Here is a 7,743-nt window from a genome sequence, read left to right as displayed (position 1 = left end):
TTACTCCAAATAGTGGCTTGTTAGTTGTATTTATGTCCATTAATGAAATAAAGTAAGAAAGGAAAATCTCCCTATTTGGTCTTAACTTTCCCTTTCTGTTCCTGTTCTTCACTTAATTTTCAGAGATGATGATTATGTCCATAACCATGCATACACACACACACACACACACACACACAACTGACACACGACTGTCAATGATGAATGCAACATAAATTGTAGCTGCATGTCCATGTACTGTAAATTATACCACTTTTGATGTTATGATCCATTTGCTACACAACATTTGTCCACTAGATGTCAGTACAATAAACCCTATTGGCCTAGTTTATTGAAACCAGTGGCTGGGAAGCCTCGACACATAAATCTTTTCATCACTGATGTTTTTAAGACGAGTTATACGTATACGCCTTGTCTGCTCTGAAATCTATTATCTTATACTCACCCTTTGATCTTAAACCAAAATGTCTTAATTGTATAGCAAAAACAAAAGAAGCTGGGTTGCTGTTCCAGTACTGTCGGATCGATCTGTAGTTCACATGTCTGTGATTGGAGAAATATGGATTGCTCGTCAAGTCAAGTCAAGTCGGCTTTTATTGTCATCCCAACCATATACAGTTCAATACACAGTGAAACGAAACACTGTTTCTCCAGGACCGAGGTGCTACATACAGTACATGCAACAACATAAATTAACAACACAACATAAATTACCAACACAATTTACCCGGAAACCAACTAGCTAACTAAGAGACCTAATTAGCTGACTGGCTCAGATATGACAGATTTACATTCAAGTTAACCTAAACTATCTATTTCTATATAAAAAACAACAAAGTGCACATGCAAATGTGCAAAGAGCTACAATACAACTTAACACGACAATGTAACATGTTACAAGACGGTTTTTATTTGTGTTTGTCATGAGTTGAGGTAGTAGGAAGAGAAACAGTAAACATTGACATTTCTGAAGTAATGTGCAAATAGCAAGTAAAAAAAATAAAATATCGTGCAATTATTGCAAAGAGCAGTGCAGGTAGGTGGGTATGAACAATTGTGAGATGGTTGTAGATCAGGGTAATTGTGCATGTGTGTGTTTATCAGTTCAGTTGCTGGTGTTGAGGGACCAGGTGAGGTTCTCCTCCAGGTGGACACCCAGGAATTTTGTGTTCTTGATGATCTGAGCGGAGAGTGATCGCTCCGTGTCCTCCTGAAGTCAACAACTATCTCTTTTGTCTTATCAATGTTCAGAGACAGGTTGTTGTCTTTACACCAGTCCGTTAGTTGGAGCTACACAATCATGAGTCAGCAGCATGAACAGCAGGGGACTGAGCACACAACCCTGGGGGGCTCCAGTGCTTAGTGTGGTGGTGCTGGAGGTATAGTTCCCGATCCGCGGTCTTTTGGTCAGAAAGTCCAGGATCCAGTTACACAGGGAGGGGTTCATGCACATCAGGCTCAGCTTCCCGATCAGGTGCTGGGGGATGATTGTATTAAATGCTGAACTGAAATCTATGTACAGCATTTTGATGTAATTGTCCTTTTTGTCAAGGTGTGTCAGTGCCAGGTGGAGTGTAGTGGAGATGGAGTCATCCGCCAAACGGTTTGGACGGTACGCAAACTGCAGTGGGTCCAGTGAGGGGGCAGCAGGGTCATGATGTGTCTCATGACGAGCCGCTCGAAGCACTTCATAATGATGGGTGTAAGTGCAACAGGGCGGTAGTCTTTGAGACAGGACTTCTTCGGCATGGGGACGATGGTGGTAGACTTGAAACATGTGGGAACGACGGCGGTGGTCAGAAGATGTTGAAGATGTCGGAGAGAACAACTGCCAGCTGTTCTGCACATTCTCTCAGCACTCTGCCTGGGAATGTTGTCTGGTCCAGCAGCTTTACGTGGGTTGACTCTGCATAGAGTTTTCCTCACATCAGCTATCAGACACAGTACCTGGTCGTTTCGGAGGAGGGCTGGTCTTCCTCGCAGTCATATGATTCTGCATGTCGAACCGTGCATAGAAGCGCATGTGGAAGGGAGCTGTCTATCACGAAACTAGAAAGAAGGGAAAAGCACAAATTTAACCCACGTCCTATAAACACACACTCGATTCAGAAAGTAGACCCAAGAAAGTAAGAACTTCCTGTTTTGCGACTGTACTACTTCCGGGTCCTAGTGCCAGTCGCCAGTTGTTTTGCAGTACGTTTTGCAGTATGCTTTAACATACAGTATATATTAAATATGTGCGCTTTGTCTTTTTTCTTTCTGCTTTGTTTTTCTCTGCTTTGTCTTGTCTTTGGGCCTAATACCTTATCGGTGCTACCTACTGTAAATGAGCGCATGAACTGCGGTGGTATCAGGACCCTTAAATAGACACACGTACAATAGACCCTTAAATAGATAAACGTGGTTGCCTGGCAACCATGTGTATGAATGGCCGCTCCTCTGCCATAAATTGTTTCAGAAGCATGCTTGTATATCAAAACACTCATAGATCAAAGCGAATTTAAATTTGAAATTACAGTCCCAATAAATAAATAAGTAAAAATAATAAAATAAAAATAATAAATACAAAATATAAAGTAAAAGTCTATAAAGTCTAAAGTCTATCTATTTTAACAACCCGCCTCGCACCGCACCTGCGACTATAAAATAGACATACTGGGCATTGTAATTCAAATGAAAACAGCCTTTATTTCAGCCTGAAAGTGCTTGGAAACATCGCCCCATAAAATGGCAACAACATATGATTATGAATGTGAACGATAAATCAAGTCATATTAATAACAAGATAATGATACACATTTTAAACATTTACAAAGCAGCGTTTGTAATCTAGGCTAAACAATTTTTTATTTTAGATTTGTATAGGGCAGGCCTACAGTTTACAGTCTACGCTAAATAACCACTGCATTTTTTTTTTCATTTATCACACGGAAATGTTCATTTAGCGGTTTTACGTTCGCTGTAAAACCTGAACCTTTTTTTCTTTTAATGATGTAAATTCCCGACCTCAAATTCTCTCGCACCTCGTCTTCCATCTTCACTTTTATTTCTTTGTTTTTGTTGTGACTGGCAGCGGTAGCTGCTTGGCGCATTCGTGACTTGTCACGTGACATAACCCTATCAAAGAACTGAATAAAATATGAAAATAGATATTCCCAAATATTTAATATAGGCTATAGGGAATTGCACGCAACCTACATGGATTTTTACATTTAATTTTGTTTTTAATGACCCGCCCCAACCCGCAAATAAAGTGACAATTTCTTTACCCGCCCTAACCAGACCCGCAGGTTACCTGTGGGGTCTGCGGGTTTCCAGCAACCCATGCAGTTTATAAAGGACATGGTGCACTCAAATTACTGCAAAGCATACACTTTGTGTTGTTTATCTGTTATTCCTGTGTTGATATCCTGATTGTTTAATTCAGTTTCTAGTTTCCTGATTTTTGACTCCATCCTGTCCTGTCCCGTCCTGTCCCGTCCCATCCTGTCCTGTCCTGTCCTGGTTAATGGTGTTTAAAGATTATCTGACATTTGCCTGTTTCTCATTACTGATTCTGATTCATCTGCTTGTGTTGATTCACTTTTGGGATGCTGGACATAAAATGTCAAAGAACACGATTCATTTTCATCTTATCAAATGCCATTCAACTGATCACAAAATAATTGATTTTCGAATAGTCGATCTGGGAGCAACGTTTAGAAGTAATGAATGAAGAAAACACAGGAGAGCTCATTTAGGACTAGACCAAAGTCATAACACAGTCGTCCACAGCAGATGGAGGCCATGTGGAGGCCACACACAGAATAAGGGAGGCACAGAACCCAGATTTATCCTAAGATACACAATAGAACAGATGACATTTTATCTAAGGAACATTTGCCTTTTAAGTGAATAGATTTATTTCCCGGGCCAGAAACCGAAAACATCATGCATTAAGCAAGAAAGGCAAATTTATGGATTTATTTCTTTATTTTCTCTAATATTTATTACAAATATGGAACAATCATTAAGATTTAATTCGTGTCAGTGTGATTGTTATAACCGTCCTTGTTTACTTACTCTCACATAACCTTGATTGTGTTTTTCTTCCTTTCTTGGCCTTGGGTTCATGTGTTGACAACTCAGGATAAAAATAGGTGTCTTGCAGCTCAATGGATTTCATTGTCCCCGCTGCAGTGACGATTCTACATTGAATTACTCCCCAATTCTTTTTTGTACAAATGGTCACGTTTGATTGTAGTGAAACAAGTGTATATTTATTTACCTTACATTTATCAATTGCACAAATTCCTGTTCTTTCAACCATTTCAGGTATTTTCATTATAATAAATAAAACGTATAATGATAATCTTTAAGGAGTGTTGCTTTTTTAAATGCAGATTATAAACGACTCTAACTTATAGTGATTTGATCAGTTAGTTTGAATTATTTTAGAGCCTCGTTTATTTGAATCTTGGTCATCAAAATTAACGAACCTTTTTTTGAGTCATTTAGTTAATTTCATTCTTTTAAACAGAAATAAAATAAAATGTTGAATTGTCGATAAAAAGACTCCCAATATGTCTATATACACAAATTTGGCTATAGTTCCAGTAATGAAAATATTACTTATTATTATAATAAACAGAACGAGTAGCTCACCTCTCATATCTTCCAGTCTGAGTCGTTAGTTTTTTTAATCTATTGCACTGCATTGCGTCTGTGGGAGTCACGTGACAAAAGAATGAACGACTCGGAGTAGAAGAGTCATTGAGAAAGAATTGCTCAATTCTGTTTCCTGTACATGCGTGCGCGCCCAGTGGAAAATGAACAAATCACTCTTTAAGATCGCTCTAGTGAGTCACGTTAAAGACTCGTTCAAAAAGAACTAATCATTTAGTTCAACGGCCCAACCCTAGGAGACAGATGATCTGAGATGCTTCAGTTGCTCAGGTCTAGGCTCAGCAATGTTATGTGGCAATAAAATGAAGTCAGCTGACGACCTGAATGTACTGAACGACCAGGTTATCACATCTACTGAGATTTTCCCCCCTTATGGCACAGCCATGTTCCAGGACTCAGATTGTAAAAGAGTGGTTCTGGGAGCATGAGGAATCCTTTTCTCACATGAACCGGACACCACCAGCTGTGATCAAAGCTAAAAGGACTTTCACAGTCACACACTATGATCGTGGACACCTTCTTTGTCCAGACAGTGTTGATAATCAGGGAAGGCAATATGACATAGGCTTGCTTTCCGCCTTTATTTTGGTTATTCATGTTGAAAGTCTGTGCGAGACCAGATGTTTCCTTCCACGAATGACTGTATAACCTGTGTTTAAAACATCTCAGATCCTTCATGGAACAACAATGGATAAAGTCTGATTTGTTTATCAGAGTCCCAGTAATTGTATGAACAATTCAAATGTAGTTGTTGAGGTTTCATATGTAACATTTATTTGGAATTTTAATGCTGGATTAGATTATTAATTGTCTATTTAAATAAGTTTTAATATCTCAACATTTGTTTTACAGCTCCCTCTAGTGGACATATCATTTTTAAAGCCTAGGTGGCTTCATCCCTCCTGCATTTATAGACACTGAGTTATAAGCGTATCTGTTATTACAAGCAGGTGTGCCCACTACAACATCCCTGTACGAGTGCAGGAAATTGGACAGAGGATACAATCTGACAGATTTATACAGAAATATACATCTACCTCACGGTGGAGCCGGAGTCCAGGTTAACACTGGGCAGGAGATGGGAAAACACCCTGGATAGGAAACCAGGTCACATGAACAAATGCTCACACATCTGTTCATATCTGGGAGAGGTTTTTAGGAGGTTGGAGGAAACCGGTTGGAGGAAACCTGAGAACCCAGAGGAAACCAACACTAAGGTTACTGTCTGCACCACCAGGATCTATAATAATAATAATCATACTTCATTTAAATTATTAAGCCTTTTTGAATAGGCTCCTGTAATGTATATTTCTATATTTTATATTTTCCGACTTTTTTTCTAGTGCAATTTTCCTTTTCCTACCTTCTCATCCTATTTCTTCTTTCATTTCTTTAGGTCACAGAGTTCTGTTTACAAATTATGATGCACATTTTTTCACCCCCATCCTAAGATTTTGACCCCAGACAACACACACATCTTCGGTTTTCTTTCTTCCAAAAGTAAGGCTGTTTATATTTTTTCGTCTTTGTTCTTCTGTTTTTAGAAGAATGCTCATATTGTGCCTTTGTGCCATGAAGCACAGGGACAGGATTACAGAAAGCCTTTGTTTATCTCCACTGCTTATACATCTTTGATTAATTCATACACTGTGAGTGTATTACATTGTCCTGAGAATGTACAGTATAAATGTCTATTTGTCACAGGAGATGAACTCCATCTGATAATAAACTGCACATTACCAAAAAAAAAAAGAAAACAAACATAAACATGACCTTGATCTTATGATTATGAGAAAATAAATTATTTGCACAAAAATGAGAGACGGGTGTTTTTTTCCCCCAAAAAGAGTAATGAAGATGATTTTTCTCTGCACACAGAACGAAATGTGGTTAAAATGACTCAACACAGTGATCTTTCTGCCGTTCAAGAATCCCCAACCCGAGACACATCACACCATAAAACCAAATGTAGAATCTTTCTAACGTGGGTGTAGGGTGTGTCAGATTTTAGCACTGTTACCTCACACCTCCAGGGTTGGGGATTGAATCCCACCTCCAGTCTTTGTGTGTGTGTGTGTGTGTGGGGGGAGGGGATTGTATGTGAGTTTGCATCAACACAGAGTTTCCCCCACCTGGCTCAAAGCCCCCATTGACTCTATAGTGTTAAATACAAAAAAAAAAAAGTGCCATTATTCCAGTGAGAGGTAGCTGTTGTGGTCTGTGCTGGTGTCACAGTAGGACACTGCTATTGTTAGCGCTGTTCCAAAGATGTGTGATAAGAAACATAATCAAAACTCTCAGAGACAATGGACAGCTAAGTTTCTTTTCTCGTTCCTCTTTTTGTTAGCGACCTTCATTGTTGTATACTGCAGCCCTAAAGTGCAAAACACTTCACCAGACCAAAAACACTACAAGGTTAACTCGAATTTATTATACAGAAGGAGATTTTAATTGAAATCCAACAATGTCCCAGAATGCAATGCAGAAAATTATTGTAGTTGCATTGGGTTTCATGTGCACAGAAACTCGGTTTTAGTATTAAATCTATGAGATGACAAGCATGCTGGTCTCAGTGGTAGAATTACAACAAAAGTTATAGTTTGGTAAGCTGCTCTGTTAAATCCCACTGCACCTTTATTAGCAGGTAGTGGAATAGCATTGTGGGTAGTGAAGCTTAATGCAATTAAATATTTAAAACTCAAAAATGCAACGCTGATTTAAATCATTATTATTATTATTATTATTATTATTAACTCCGGGGTGCAGGTTTAATTCCCCCTTCAGGTCTCTTTGCACGATTTAAGCTCAATATGTCATGGGCTCAACTCAACATAAATTAAGATATTTTGGTTTGCTTGCAAAAGGCACCCAATGCATTTAATATTCTCCTCCCAAGGCATTTACACGATCACCACCCATCTCAACACATTGAGGGTACAAAATTGCTAAATTGATATCTCAAATAGTTCACCCATGACAAGGCCTTAAACTTACAGCACAAAGTGGCCTTAGTAATGTCCTTTTTTATATCATTATATAGTTATATAATATATCATGTCATAATGGAAACCTTAAAAT

Source organism: Clarias gariepinus, chromosome 7 (assembly GCF_024256425.1).
Source record: "Clarias gariepinus isolate MV-2021 ecotype Netherlands chromosome 7, CGAR_prim_01v2, whole genome shotgun sequence".
Lineage (NCBI taxonomy): Eukaryota > Metazoa > Chordata > Actinopteri > Siluriformes > Clariidae > Clarias > Clarias gariepinus.
Note: the sequence above shows the minus strand (reverse complement) of the source record.